We start from the raw sequence: 16,455 nt of genomic DNA, 5'->3' as shown, positions 1-16,455 counted from the left end.
CCAAAAAAGTATACAATTGTGTTATAATTACCAAATACAGTCTTTGAGTTATGAATTTGTTTCTGAATTTAGTATTAACCTCATGAAAGCTACATCACTAGCTTTACAAATACTAAACAGGCATTAAGACTTCCAGCACCAAAGCATTCAGTTGGAACTAAGTAAGAAAGAAATACACAAGGCCCTGCACTGTTGATAGCATTAGGAAAATGCCACTCTGTTTATTTTTAGTTTTTAATTCAAAATAATTTGCATGTTAAGAAATTCAAATATCAATAATTTTGGGAGAAAGTATTAACATTTTGAAACTAAAGTCTTCAACAAAGCATAATTTTAAGCTAATGCATTCTCTATGGCAGTTTATTGTTCCAGTTTTCCTGATATTTGTTTATTAAATGCCGACTTTACTCTTTTCACATAGGAATTGACAGCACCAAATGGGGGCATTCGGCTCATTGTGTCCATGCCGGCCAGAGACGGAGCTATTTAAGTGCTTCCTATCTCTCAATCCATAGTTTTATGTGTCATGGCTCTTCAAGTATTCATGCAGGTACCTTTTCTGGGTTGTGATCTGGGGTTTCTACTTCCACCACCCTTTCAGGCAGAGCGTTTGAGACCCTTCTTTCTAATATTTATTTCTAATATTTTAAATAGTAAAATATTTTAATCTGAATTCCATTTCGATGTATATGAGAATTATTTATAATATGAAATGATTACAAAAGTTACCTTACATTTGTAATACCACAACATGAAGAAAGTAGTGGATGTATGGTAAATTTTATAGCATCTGAGAAATATGTTCCAAAAGATATTTAGACTTTCTGTAATAATTATCAGATATATATTTTCCTTTTTATGACTCATAGGTCATGAAGAATATTATTTACCTCTCATCATACTTAGTTTATTTTCCTTTCTGGTGAAGAGGATAATTTTTTCTTGCATTATGCAATTCACCAGTGAAATGTGCTTATTCTATTGTGCACAAATTCTGGAAATTGATCTTAAATCCAAACAAATGTGTAATTATTGACATTATTCAACTGAAATGGTGGCATGTTTCAGTAGTCATTGAGGACGTGTTAAAAGTAGCAATTTTGTCATAATACATTAAATTTGATTTTGCAGTAAAATGTTTTGAAACCTTTTGTAGTTTTCTTTTGATGTTTTGGCTGGTCAACTGCACATTTAGCTTGTATTCCTATTCTTATGAATGTGTTACTTGAAGCCAATATTTTGTGAAGGACCTGTAACTGGCTTAATCTGAATAGGCTGACTAAATAGTCCTTTTACAAAAACAAAAGATGTAGTTTTTCACCCAACAAATTGATAAACTTGAAATGACCTTATTGTTGGAAACTGTCTATCAATAAGCTGAAGCAGTAGTTTTTAAATGGCTTTATATTGTCGGACCTAAAATGAGTTATTATTTAATGCTTTTGTTATTGTATTCAAATCTGTCTATTCATCAGTCAAACATTAGGTAAACATGGACTGTTAGGATCTAATTTCCCAACACCTTTTATTGTATTCTCTGGGTCACTATAAGTTAGTTCAGTCTTGACCCTGCGTGCCTGTATGTGAAGATTGCATGTTCTCTCTGTGACTGCATGTATTTCTCCTATGTGCTCTGGTTTCCTCCCACATGTAAAGATGTGCTGGTTGGTAGGTCAATTGGCTAATGTAAATTGCTGCTATTGTGGGTGGCAGGAGTTGATGGGAAATGAGAGGAAAAGTAGGATTAGTATAGATGAGTGTTTGATTAGTGCATGAATGTGGTGAGCTGCAGGGGGTGTTTTCATGCAAAATGACTTTTGACTTTTCTCTGTCAAACTCTGTTGATAGCCCCTCTTTAGTCATAAAACAATAATATCTTTGACTCATTATGATACATGTACATAACGTGGAACCAGTGACTGTACTAGACCTAGATTCTGAGAAGGCATTACATTAAGTGTCACAATAAATGTTTTTGCAGAGATTAAAAGCTCATGGCAAAGGACATCACATATTGGTATGGATAGAAGATTGGCTGGTCATCAGGAAACGGAGAGTATGCATTAGTGGATCTTTTTCTGATGGCGCACCATTTGTTACAGCATGTCACTGGGGTTGGTGTTAGGATCTTCCAGTGTGATAATTTGTTATAAATGACTTGAATCAAGGAACTGAAGGTAAGGTTGCTATATTTGCTGATGACATAATCTTAGGTAGGAAAGTAAGTTTGAAAAGAACATTAGGCTGCAAAAAGATGCAGCTAGGTTAAGTGACTGTCAAAGATTTAGGAAATGGAATACTTTGTGGGAAAATGTGAAGTTGTCCATTTTTACAAGAAAAATAGAGTAATTATTGAAATAGAAATTTTGGAGGGATCCTGGTGAATTAGACCATAACGTGCAAAAGTACAAAGGTACAGCAAGTAACTAAGAAAGCTGACAGAATATTATTGCTTACGGCAAGGGAAATTAAGTACAAAAGTAGGGAGGCTATCCTTCAGTTACAAAGGACATTGATGAGACCATCAAGAACAGAAAATGCTGGAAGCACTTAGCAGGTCAAGCAGCATCTGTGGAGAGAGAAAGAGTTAATGTTTTGGACAGAAGACCATGTTTGTCTTTTCACAGATGCTGCCTGGCCTTCTAAGTGTTTGTATTTTCTGCTTGTATTTCAGATTTGCAGCACCTGCAGGTTTTTTATTTTTCAATTGGTGAGACCACATCTAGAGTACTGTGTATGGTATTGGTCTTCTTTATTTAAGGAGAGATGAAAATGTGTTGGAAGCAGTTCAGAGAAGGTTTACTATACTGATATCTAGAATGAGTAGATTGTTTTATGAGGACGGGGTAGGTTTTTAAATGTTCGTATGTTCTCATGCAGGCACATGTGAAAATTGCTCATACACCTCTGGTTTCTTGGAGGAGCGGTGAGGACACCCATTCGCATGTAAAGGAGCATCCTGCCCTCTGTGGAAGACTTGAGGGGGGAGGAGAAGATACATTTCAGAGGGAAACAACTGTGAACCAGCAGCTTCAGGTAATGGAAATAAATCCATGTATTGATATTCAATGTGGTGACCATGTCTCTCAAACTTCACTGCAGAGGTTGCCCTTGCTCCTGTCACAGAGAAGAGCTACAGTGGAAATTGCAAAGTGGAATTGTTCACTCAGGAGCAGGGAGTGTGTGTGAGACAAGTGAGTGGATACTTGATTGAAACACAAGCTCGTGAGGAAATCTTGACAGGGCATGTATGGAGAAGTTCCCTTTTGAGGGAGAATCTAAAATCAGGTTGTCCCCATTTAAAATGTAAGGGCTTACCCATTTAAGAAAAATGAGCCAAAGACTTTCCTCAGTGGGTGGATAATCTTTGGAACTCTTCCCAAAAGGTGGTGGAAGCAGAATTCCAGAATATTTTTAAGGCAGAGATTTCCTGATAAGCAAGGGGATAAAAGGTAACCTTAGGTGGGTGGGAATGCAGAGTTGAGATTAAGCCGTGATCTTCTTAAATGGTGGAGCAGACTCAAGGTGTCAAGTTGTCTACTCCTGCTCCTAACTGGAATGTTCATGGGATATCTTGCTAGGGTCAGCTATTTACAAAGTAAAAGCCTACATCTGTATCATTTCTAGTTAACAATTTCTGCACGTTTTATGTCACAGCCAAATTTCTGACATAATTTATGCCAAGCTATCCTGTCATGGTTTTTGTTGATTTTTTTCATATCTGATTGTATTCTACACTTTGTCTCTAGGGTGGCTTGTTGTTGGTTATCTTTGAGACCTTGCTCATCCTCTCCCATTTAGGTGGCAATGTAGTTATCTGTCTCTGGCATTAGGTTTTAAACTCATTTATTTCAATATTATTGCTGTACTAGTTTTGTTACTGTTGGGCATGTCTGTTGTTCCTGTTACTCTTGTTTTCTTGTGATTTCTCGTACCCAGTTATTATTCCTCAGCTTCTAAAGTTTTCTTCTTATGGCACATCCATCGTTCTCACACTCGGCCTTTCAGCCTCATTTGAGAGGTTGATGTAGTACTGGGTGAATGGTATATCCATTAAAGGGAAGGAAAGTGGCAAGTGTAATGGGAAGAGGGTAGTTTTAGATGTAGGGCAGGGAAGGAAATGGGAGAAGGGGCTAGCAGGATGCATGCTGTGCCTTGTTCCTTGTCTGTTGCTCAATAAGTTGTACAACTTCCTCTCCTGGCAGCATTTTCTTGTGTGACTGTACTCTTGCTTCATGTGACTGCTGATAGGATTATCCGCTTCTTCCCATAATCTGCCTTTGTCTGTTGGACAACACCATGGGGATTAACAGAGAAAGAATTTCCATTTATATTTATCCTAAAGCTATCCTGTATGAATTAATTATTTCTAATGTGCAATCATTGGTGCAATGTAAGAAAACACAGCTGCTAATCTGCATTAGCAATGTTTCAGAAATAGGAATGAAATAAGTTTGATGAATAAATGTTAGATGAGATGCTGGAGAACTCCCTTCGTCTAATTTGAGTTGTGCCATGTGATCATTTGCATCCATCTGAAGAGGCAGATGTGGCCTTGGTGTAATTTTTCTTTTGAAATATGATAACTCTCTGCCATCTGCCCTTGCCATTGGTCTGCACATAACTGGTTTAAATCTGTAGGGCTGAATTTGTTGGTCTGGGGCATTTGGTTCCAATTGGCATTGTATTGCGCAGGGACAGGGTCTTGTGTGACATTATTGGGTTGTTGGGTGGGTGGTGGGTAAGGGGTTCAGGGGCTGGATGCAGAACAAGCCCTGCACGTGAAACTACTGACAAAACCTTTGACAGGTGACAGTGCAATTCCCAAATTAGCTTGTATTTACAAGGGTAAAAATCTGTTAGTTTGCCATGGAACGTTAACTCTGTTTTATCCTCACCAGATGCTTTCTAATCTGAGTATTTCCAGTATCATCTTGTTTCTTTATTTTAAATGAACTGTTCTGTAATTGGTTTCTGGAGTTGTTTTTGGTCATTTTTGCTTTCATGAGATAAATTAATCCAAAAGCTTCATTCTTTGTGACTCATTGGATCAATGTTCAAACACGTGGCTACTTTTGTATTTTATTTACAATCAGCAAGCTCCTTAATTTTTGTCAATCCTTTCAGCTGTGAGAATGGGTTGAGTGGCATTCACTGGTGTACGTTAATACAGATCTCGCGTTTTAATCAAAATGAATGATACTTATGCCGGAATGGCCTTTAGCTGTTAGTGCAAGTTAACACATCTGTTGAGGTAGCAAGGAAAGGTTTCGTATTCTTGATATTACTGTTAGACAATCTGGTTTCAGCCTTCTTAACATATAAGTATGTTGACTTAGAATCACAGAATTAAGGAAAAGTGCTGGTGAAAACAATTTTTGACTTAATTCAATCACTTATATCAGCTTCTGGCCTAAATCATTTAACTTTTAATTACAGAAGTTAACACTAAATAAATTCAGAACTGAAAGGAAATTAATTTTTAAGTTGGTTAACACAATCTATAGCAGTCTACAGCTCAAATATTTTTATTTTTTGATGACAGTATAGTTTGTGACTTCATAATTGAATATTGCAAAGCTTGAGAATGTACAAATATATTGTTTTCTAACCAGTTCTTGAAAGCACACTTGTGTTGTAGTTATCTTTTTTTAAATCATTTAACAAAATGAAACCTCAGTTCTAATGTTTCAGCAATGATATAACTTAATAGTTATTTGAAAATAAAACATATTTCAGAAACAATTAAAAAATATTTCATTTTTGTTCACAGAATCACAATAGTTACAGCAAGGAAGGAGGGCATTTGGCTCATCGTGTCTGTTCCAGTTCAATGTAAGAGCAATCCAGATGTCTCACTTCCCCACCCTTCCCTTCAGTACTCCAAATGTTTTCCTTTCAGATACTTATCTAGATCACTTTTAATTGCTACAGTTAAATCTATTTCCACTACAACTCCTGTTCAAGTATTTCTCTGTAAAACAGTGAAAACTGTGAGGTAGACTCGATAGTTCCTATTTTTTGACATTGGTATTAAGGAAAAAAATTATTACCCACAGCTAAAGAAATAAATCCACCTTGCAGACTACCTAACATTTTAATCCTGACCTCAACCATTTTTAGAGTATAAATAATTAGCTGTAATTACTTATTGACTTTGTTATTGTTTGCCTTTTATTGTCTTGTTTGTTATGCTGTTTCCATTTTGATAATTTTCATTATATAGCATGATAGATTGTTAAAGTCACTAAGCTGTACACCAGAATTAAACATTTCAAATGCTATCATTTAAATTTTAGAAATTTGGGGGTTTGGTGGGGTTGGAAGTTACTTTTAGGATCTCTCACTCTTCTCCTCCCAGCCCTGCTCTCACTCTTCCCTTCTATTGATGCTTCTCATTCCCACTCTGGCCCCAATAGGGGTTTGTCTATACTTTTTAGTGTTATACATTTAAGATATCTTTACTGGTCACATGTACATTGAAACACACAGTGAAATGCATCTTTTGCATAGAGTGTTCTGGGGGCAGCCTGCAAGTATCGCCACGCTTCCGGCGCCAACATAGCATGCCCACAACTTCCTAACCCTTACGTCTTTGGAATGTTGGAGGAAACCGGAGCACCCGGAGGAAACCCATGCAGTCCTGGGGAGAACGTACAAACTCCTTACAAACAGTGACAGGAATTGAACCTGGGTCGCTGGTGCTGTAATAGCATTATGCTAACCGCTACACTACTGTGCTCTTCACTTGGCTTGCTCAAATGGGATAGTTCATTTGTGGTCATCCTGTTTACTTTTTTAACAAACTATTTGGGTCAGAATTCATAACTATAGATTCTGCACTAATGATACAGAGTGTGAGATCCAATGATCTGTTTTGGCAACTCATTGATATATATTTGATATTAATGGATTATCTAATCTCATGTGCTTCTCATCTGCTACCAAGGAAAATGTTTGCACAAATGATGGGAATTTAAAAGCCTGCAGCCATTATTTAAGGGTTGCATTCTTGCCTACAGTCCAACAGAAATGCTTAAAAACAGTCAAAATCCTGCAGATTGGGGCTTTATCATCCATACATGTAGTTTTACAGAACCTACTAAAAGATGGGTTCTTCCTTTGGCACTAAAATGTTCACCTCCAGAAAAGATAGGAGGCATCGGAGGGATTAATTGGTGTCAGCAGCACATGGGGAAGGAATAAGTAGGTTGTACAACTCAGAATCTACCAGAATAGGGTTAGCAACTGGGTTCTTCTGGCAAGTAGCTGCCACTACCTATATTACTCATTAACTGCTTTTCGTATAACTGTCATGCATAGTTGTACTTTGCTTATGCACAAATACAAATCACAGCGTGCAGCTGAACTAATGTCACATGAAAATCTTAGGGTGGTTGAGGGGAAAATATTGAAATCTAAGTTCATTACCTGGCCTCTAGTTTCAGGATTTGTATCACAAGTTGTTGGTTGTTATATGATCCCTGGTGTGATGTTATTGATGTGGTAAAAAAAGAGGGTTGTAGCCTTGTGATTCCAAATTTTTGCCAAAGTCTCATTCTGCAGAAACACTGGGCCAGAGGCAGGATTTTGCATAGTTGTCTTCAATGCTGCCTGTTTCAACGTACACGTCTCACGAAAACTTTTAGATGCAAAAGAGGGACATTGAAAGTTTTTGGGAGAAATCAGAAATATAGGTTTAAATTAGGTGGGTGTTGGAAAGATATTATCACAGATTTGTGGGGCTGACAGTGCAGCAATTTTTTACATGATTATTGCAGATATCAGGGATAATAAATGAGGAGGAATGATACATGAATAAGGGATTTTTTGATTTTTGTAACATCACTGTAATATATGTAGCACGATGGAATCACCAAACCAAATAAAATGATGTGCGATTAGAAGCATACACCATTTACCGCAAAAGAACTATCAAAATCGAAGCAACACCTTCAATGCACTGATGTAATGTAATAGTCCAACAGTAGCCACAGAGTCAGAAAGACATCATTGCAATATGTTTTGTTTACAAGTTAAAACGCATCTTTATTTAAATAAATTATAAATATGTCTATATTGCAGACTTACATCCTCTATTTGATAATGTAAGCAATCTGGTGTTTTTATTTCTAGAAGGAACTGGCCAGTATCTTAAATGCTCCTCAGTTTGGATAGACAAGATTTAGTTCAAGTTCTGCAGTACAAGAATAAACATTTTATCTTTGTTACTTAGTCAGTTTGAATTAAACAAAGATAAGAGAAGCAGTCAGATTTTTAACACACAGATTTGACTGGTACACAAATCATTTTAAATAAAATGTAATTATTGTGTTGGATCATGCACAGTTTTCATTTCCACGGATTTGTAATCACCAGTAAAAGTAAAGAATGTGTTCAGCTTTCGGGCAATTCTCTGCATGCTTTATTTGTGTACTTTGTTTATAACAGTTTCTGAAACTGGAGTAAAATAGTAAATGTTATGGCATTTTCTAGTATTGTAACTTTCAGGACAGAATTTGTATTTTGGTTTGGGGAGCAAATCATCAAGATTATAAGATAAAGAAGTGTGTACCCGCCAACCCCCCCCCCCCCCCCCCCCACACACACACACACACACACACACACACACACACAACCTGTTCTGGATTCTTCAGCTGGAGAAAACTGGTTCCCAATGTCCACCCTCTAAAATTATTGTATGTTCCTTTTGAGAGATCACTTCTTGCTCTTAAAGGCAAATCCTTTCATGCCAGGAAATTGATTTAAAGTCTCCTGCGCTGATTGTAAGACAGTTATGTTCTTTAGGTATGAAGACCAAAACAACATCATTTTCCAAATGGATTTTAATAAAGCCCAGTGCAAGCTAAGCAATGCTTCCTTACTTTTGTGTTTCAGCCTTCCTGTCCAAAATATGCCAACACACTACTTGCCATCCTAAATGTTTGCAATACCTTGTATTTGTATCTCATGAGGCAATACACCAACATTCCTCTACACTGGAATTTACTAGTTTTTTGTCATTTAAAGAATGTTTTTCTTTTCCTATCAAATGCATGACCTTAGATTTTCCTATATTTCACTCCACATTATCTTTGGGGCTACAGTTGCTGTATGCCTATGCACTTTCTTTATAGCTCACTAGCTTTGTATCAGTCATCAAGATGTCATGTTTTCATCTTGTATAGACAGTGAATCATCTCCTTAAAAACTAAATAATGCTGCAAATAAAATATATATATAAATTCTTCTGCCTTTGCAATTTCCCCATGATTTGAGCTCTCTTAAAATTCCTGCCTATATTGCCTGTATGAACCTCCTGTCCAGCTATTGTCCATGTTCACTGAACTGTGTTGGTTTGCAATCCACACCTTCAATTTTAAAATGTTCACCTTTTGTGCGTTTGTGCACGTATCTACTGACACCCCCCCTCCCCCCGCCCCCCAAGCTACCCCTCCCTTGCAACCACCGAATCACCATAACATTTGGCCTCATGTGCATCCCCCTTTTGTATCATTTTATGCCTTCATCTGCTGAGGCTCAACTTCTAAAATTCTCTCCCTAAGCATCTGTGCTTTTCCTCCTCTAACCACAGTTTAGTCATCCATCTCAATATCATCTTATGTGACTCAGAAGACGGGATTTAATTTGAGCATGCTTATGTGAACCACTTCAGGACATAATACAGTGAAGTTAACATTTCCAAACAAATTTATCTATAATTTTTAATATAGGTTTGTTGGACATTTCATATGCTTTGGACATAAAAATGCCAGTTAGCTTGACTAAGATGCATCATTTTCATTGAGAACTTGACATTTGATTTGTATGTTTTAACAATGTTTCCTTAACCGTGCCTTTGGGCTGAGGGTATCAGTTTACATTATGATGGTAGTAAAGCTGTTTTGAAGGCTTAAAGTTTATTTTTGTGTATAATTACCAAATAGGTAAAAATCCTACTTCCGTTTTGAAAATACTTGATTGGAAAACTTCAAAAAAATTTGCTTTATGTCAGTGTTTATTCCTTAATTGCAATTTGCAGTGAAAAAATGATTTCCATAAGATATCAAGGGAAAATTATTAAATAATTAATTTGAAAATAATCTTAAAGGAAAGAGGTATTGAAATTAACCAACAAACAACCTGCTGGTGGAACTCAGTGGGTCGATCAGCATTTGTGGCGAGGGGAAGGAATTGTTTTAGAGGCAGGTGGATGAGAGGAGGACGCAGATTAAAAAAAAGGGCAGATGGAGCCAGGTGGGGGGCGGGGGGGGGGCACGGGTGAAGGTGGAGATAGCCAGGAGGGTGATAAGCAGGAACATAAATTTTACCAGTGCTGGAATCTGATAAGGATGGTGATAATGGGAACCATTAGAGGAGTGATAAAGGGCAGGTGGAACTAGAACCAAATGGGGGAATGGGGAGCCAGTGGGTGAAATGTATCAGTAGTAGGTGGATGGAACCAAGAGAGGGATGAAAGTGGGTGATGGGATGCTGGAAGTGGGGGTTTGGGAAAGGGGACAAAAATGCAAGGACTGAAGGAGGATCGGGTGGGGGAAGAACACAACAGACGTGAGGGTTACTTGAAATTGGAAAATTAAATGTTCATACCACAGGGTTATAGACTCCCCAGGCGCAATGAGGTGTTGTTCCCCTAGTTTGCAGTGGGCTCCACCCTGGGAGTGGAGAAGGCCAAGGATGGATGTAGATGTGCATAGATTTCGGTGTTCATCTAGAATTATTTCTGATATAGATCATGCATTTAAAGAAGGAACTGTTATCTAATTGTTTGCTGTAATCTAGAATAAATCAGTAAGAAACTGAATGTGCTTTCATGTTAATAAATTGTTCATAAAGTAGCAATTTGGTGCAATGACAAAATTCTCTCAACTGTGAGCATACAGTTTCACAGTGGTGTTGATATGTCAACATGCTACTTTTCTGTTTGTCCAGTTTCTAAAATGTGCAACTTTTTTTTTGACATCAGCTATCTATTGATATGTTATTTTAGCTTTGGTTAAGAATTCTCTGAAAAGGGGAGCTCTCGTAATGATACGACTTAAAACGGAAGGCCTGTTGATTTGTTCTTCCTGGGTCTTTGCTATAAAAAAGGATTTGTGACTTCATTATTTGGGGGAATAAAAGTAATACAAAATGTTTGTTTTAAAAGAGTGAGCATTTTTGCTGCTGACTACTTCCCCAGTTCTCAGTACTATTGAGTTTTCATGTTACATGGCTAATCAACAAGGTGGTTTCATAAAGTCATGCTTTTGGGCAGAGAATAGCAGTTTCAAAAGCAGCAGCAAGCTGCAACAGGATTCTGAACTATTTTTTTTGTGTCATAGGCCCAGGATTTATTCATGCACAAAGCAAGAAGAAGCACACTCTCCATTTAGGGTTTTTCTAATTCAAAAATAATATGATCGATGCTCTGATCTGTGTAAATTCAAACATCAGCAGTTGATGATATTAATGGGTTGTTGGCACAATCAACAGTGTCATTTATGACATTTTGTACTGTTAATGATCATTAATGTTTTTGATTTTTGAAATGTATCAATTTATTTGTATTAATCAAAATGGAAAAATATTTATTAGTTACCATCGGGATACAAGCTGTTCCCATTGAAACTGCTTTACTCTACCGGAGAGAGTCTAAATGTAGCTAGAATCTTGTATCGCTGTGCGATATATCCAGCAAATGATGTTCACTAGAATCAGTCAAGTGGGTATGCATCACAGTACTTTCTGAAGCAAGTACTACCTTGGTTTCCTTGCATTTTTTTTTGTTGTGTGACTGATCTTTAAATGGCACAAAGGCAAGTGAAATATTTTTCTGCACAAAAATGTATTGTAGTGGCGCACTGTTTTGATTTTCTTTTCTCATCCCGGCTTCCTCTAAAATGCTAATCCGAGGAAGGCCCTGTGCCAGTTTCTTGCAACGGTTCACGTTTTTGTGTTGCTGCCAGTGTATTTCTAATTTGTATCCATTTGGGTGTTGCTCATGCCAAGTACTTGCTCCCATCTGTGCTCAGTACTAAAACAAATTCTTTGGAGTAGGTTACAGGCAGAGGGGTGCAAAGAGTGCATATGAGCGAGACTGGGATAGATGCCAAGCTGTGACCAAACAATAAATAGACGATTAAGTAAAATTCATTGTTTGTATGTCAGCATAAAAGAAAAATATCAGTGTAAGAAGGCGAAGAATGTCTGATGACTTTGTGCTTTTTTTAAATTTTGGAATTTGTATATGCATCCACATTGGATTGTGGAACGACATGCGCCCTTTTGAATATTAATGTAAATGAATTCGAGGCTAGTTTTGTAAAGACGTTAGCATGCATCAGAAGTGCTGCCTGTCTGTTCATCAAAGCTTGTTGTTTAAAGATTTGTATGTTTTGTTTGGGAAAAATTCATATGTGAATTGTCGTTATTTAGATTATTTTGAAACTGTCAAATGTATCTAATGTAAATCGATGAGAAAGCAGACTTTAACAATTTTAACATTTACTTCTATCTCCCATTTTTTTTTACAGTCAGTGTTCCACAAAAGAAGCTTACAGCTTCACTTTTTGTTCTACAGAGTGAATCATGCCAAGGAAAGGATTCCCTGTCCCTATTTGGCTTGCGTTTGAAGTGCGGCAAGTATCCAGATTTTGGCAGTAAACATTCAGCGTCATGTTACGATTTTTCCATTTCTAGTGAGTCGCTTTGATTTCTGAGCCAAGGGTGCGAAAAATATGAGTTTATATATGTTTTTGTTTTTAGATGTTATGACTTAAATTGCTAAATGTTTTAAATTTCTTCAGGGGACATAATAACAAAGCCAGTGACATGTTAGTGAGGACTTTTTTAAATTTGTTAACCATAAAGTATTTTTTTCTCTCTATTCAAATCAAAATAAGTTTACTTAAAATATGAGTTAAAATGAATAACTGTCATGAATTAAAATAACAAAAGTAATTTGCTATTCGGGTGTCTATAAAAAAAAGATGGCGAGTGAATGGTTGTGATCTATCCAGGGACAATACTGCAATGCAGATGTGCATTTGAAAATACTAATACCACCTTTTTGGTGCTCAGATTTTCAGAAATTTTAATTTAAATTGTTTTAAAAATATAGAAGTAAAACCATATTGAACAGCATAGATGGTAGAAGTACAGGGAAATTGAAAACTGCACGCAAAACAAACATGGCTGTTCATTGAGATGAATGATCTTGTACAATGTTAGGCTGCCAGATTTTATTCTAAACTGTGTTGGTTTAGTGAAAAGGAAGTGTGTAGAAACTATTAGCTAATTTTATAAATACAAACTATGGAACCTAAATAGATTACAGTTTACATAGCATGCCCTTAATATATTTTTAATTATATTTTTATGTTTTTGTTACTTTATCACTTTCATGGATTAAAAACAACAGTTGGTGAAGGGGTGGGGGGGGGGGGAGGATGGAATTATGCCTAATCAACTGTTTTTCATAACTTGATATGTTATTGCACCTAAAGTAAATTTTTGAGGAATTGTGGAAAATCACATCCTGTAAGTAAATATATTATTTCTCTTATTCTTTGAAAGAGAGGTTTCCTCTTGAAACCTTCTATGAATTTTCATTTTAAAAAAATCCATCTACTTCATATAGTGAAGAAGTTGCTTGTTTTTTTTTCTTGAAGGCATTGACTGAATTTTGATTTCTTAGGTTCTAATTGTCCCTCCAGTGCATTAGCAACTTACCTATTTAGTTCTTTTTAGGCTCACATGTAGTAACAGTGAGTTACTTACCAAAAAACTTGCCAGCTTAGCAGAGTCCTGACTTTACCTTTTCACGCACAAGAACAAAATTTCAACAAAGGTTTGCTTCAGGGCAACTAAGATTTGTTTGTTACTTTACAACCCCCAGCTATAACCCTGCATCATGGTTTCAACCTGAAACATTGACAGTTCCTTTCCCCACACATGCTGCTCAACCCACTTGAGTTCCTCCAGCAGATTATTTGTTGCTCCACATTCCAGCATCTGCAGCCTCTTGTGTTTCTACACTTAAATGATGGTAGTTTACTAGGAGTCCAGTTGGATTAATTTGACTTTTTATGCGAAGTACTTGACCTAATTATCTTGGCAACAGATTAATAGTTCATAAAATTTTCCAACTTTAAAAGTGTTTTGAAACTAACCTAAGTCTACATTGTAAGTGATAATCAGTTTTTGGTACGAGGTTTGTCAAAGGATACATAATAAAATTTGCTTTTTTCTGTGTTAGCATGGGATGGCAACACCAGCATAGGGATTTTTAAAACAAAAACATTTGTATGTAGTGGCAAAGTTTTACACTGTTAACTAGTGAATAATGACTTCAGTGCTCATTTCAAAAAATGTTCATGTTAATAGTATGTATTTGATGTAATTGCTATTATTAACTCTTAGACTATTTAGTTGTTAAAACAATTACATTTGCATTACTGTGACTGTGAAATATTTTCATATTTCTTGATTCCAGCATCCTACAACAGTCCATCAAACCCAGGTTGATAAAGGGGAAAATCTTGTGTGATTCTTTTGACAGGTGCATTCATTTGTTTTCCTCCATTGTAGACAGACATCTTCTCAATTTCTACTCGCCTTAATGAATTTTTCCCTGTGGAGCTTTTAGTTCATTATCTAATCTAAAAAGATAATGTCTTGAATTTAATTCCAATAGGCTGCTGCAGTTTCTCATTTTAGGGCAATTCATTCTATTTATGATGGTAAGATGAGGTTTATTCACAAGGCTTGATGGCACTGAGTCAAATAAGCTTGACATCTTGGCCACTATTGTTGAAATAAGAGCTTTTTCAAAAAAATTATACAGTTCACTCTCAACTCTAGCTGTAAATTTTCTAGAACCATCCAGGATTAGCCATTAATGTGAGGAAACTCTAAATGGCATCTTAGAATGCATTTATGGTAAATGTAGTTTTAACCAGTTGTGCTTTTCAGATCTCATTTTTGGTGAATCTCTGAATACAAAAATGCTGTTGAGATGCTCATTCCCACCTTATCCCAAGTACTACTTGTGACTGCAACATATACTGCCACTGAAAAGGGGAAGATGTTTACTTACACAACTTTTCAGTTTAAGTAGGTTGAATAAATAGGATTAATTGAATTCATTATTTTACTGCAGCAAATAAAAATTCACCAGTGTTTGGAAGAAATCCTAGTGGATTATTAATTTATGGCTCAGATACCATATCCCTAGTTTGTGTACCAACTACAGATGCATGGGTTCAGAATATTACTTCGATTTATTTTTCATCGTGGAAGTATACTGTAGAACTAAAATGTAGTCACTCCTGAATCTCACTGTAACACTGGATTTATTTAGAATTTTCTGAAAGTCTTCTGACTTTGCTTAACTTCAGATTTTTACAGGATAAATGTGATTCAGAAAACAAAGCTGTCTGCAGAAGTTGATGAAAGTAGTTAATATTAAATTAATTTCAGTTTGTTTCATATCTTTTGGCTTTTGGATGGCAACTTCTTGGGTTCATTCCAGAGGAAGGGTCTTGACCCGAAACATCGACTGCCCATTTTCGTCCACAGATGCTGCCTACTCCCTGAGTTCCTCTAGCATTTTGTTTATAAATTGGGCTTTAAGAATCAAATTTCACACTTTCCACTGTTTTCATACATATCCACAGAAGTGACACTTAAATTGTGCTTTAAACATGGTAAGTGGCATGAGCTGTTTGAGAAAGTAGATGCTGGGCAATATTAAGAGAGATACCATAAACCAAATATAGAGAATAGTGGAAAATAACAATGCAGTGGTTTGATTGTAGAAATTTGATAGCCAAAATGTGCCACACTTGATGGAATGGAGTTGAAATGCAATGAAGAATGGTGGTGGACATGTATTAACATACAGGTTTTCATGCATAGTGATTGGGATCTTGGTATGGACTGAATATTTTGAATCCATTACATTGTAAGTTGTTAAGAACAGCTGTGATTGGGGAGCAGGATAGAATGTGAGAATATTGACATATTGGAATTGATATAGGTAGGTAAGGGATATAAAGAAAGCATTACAGTTTGTTCCAAGGTGACAGGCATAGCTAAATATTTTAGGGGTGTCAGTGGACAATATTATAAAGCTCATGCATAATGAAGCCTCAGATTTAGAAAGAAATCTAGAAGAACAAAAAATATTAAAATTTTGAGGTAGATTATGAGAGAAATATAGTGTAGATGTTTGCACAAAATAGCTTTTAAGATTAATTCGTAAATCAACTATTTTACATCTAGCAAATTCATTGAAATTTCAAATGTGGTATGTGTTTCTTGGCAAAGTAGTTAAATTATATCATATTAGTGTGTGTGCACATTTTAGAAATACCTCAGGTACTTAGTGGATTCTACAGATCTGCAAAATATGATGGATTCATGAACTATGTGAAGTAGTACGCTGTGTTA

General features: G+C 36.2%; 1 long non-coding RNA gene across 1 annotated transcript; it reads left to right on the top strand.

Annotated features, from left to right (window-relative positions):
- Nucleotides 1-419: 419 nt before the first annotated feature.
- LOC127571603 (uncharacterized) lies at nucleotides 420-16,009 on the top strand. The gene is made up of 5 exons (XR_007956491.1): nucleotides 420-550; nucleotides 1,982-2,177; nucleotides 2,881-3,036; nucleotides 5,774-5,835; nucleotides 12,537-16,009. It is a non-coding gene; the product is annotated as an uncharacterized LOC127571603 (long non-coding RNA).
- The last annotated feature ends 446 nt before the right edge of the window (nucleotides 16,010-16,455 follow it).

Source organism: Pristis pectinata, chromosome 6 (assembly GCF_009764475.1).
Source record: "Pristis pectinata isolate sPriPec2 chromosome 6, sPriPec2.1.pri, whole genome shotgun sequence".
NCBI lineage: Eukaryota > Metazoa > Chordata > Chondrichthyes > Rhinopristiformes > Pristidae > Pristis > Pristis pectinata.
Note: the sequence above shows the minus strand (reverse complement) of the source record. Positions and strands in the feature narration are given on the sequence as shown.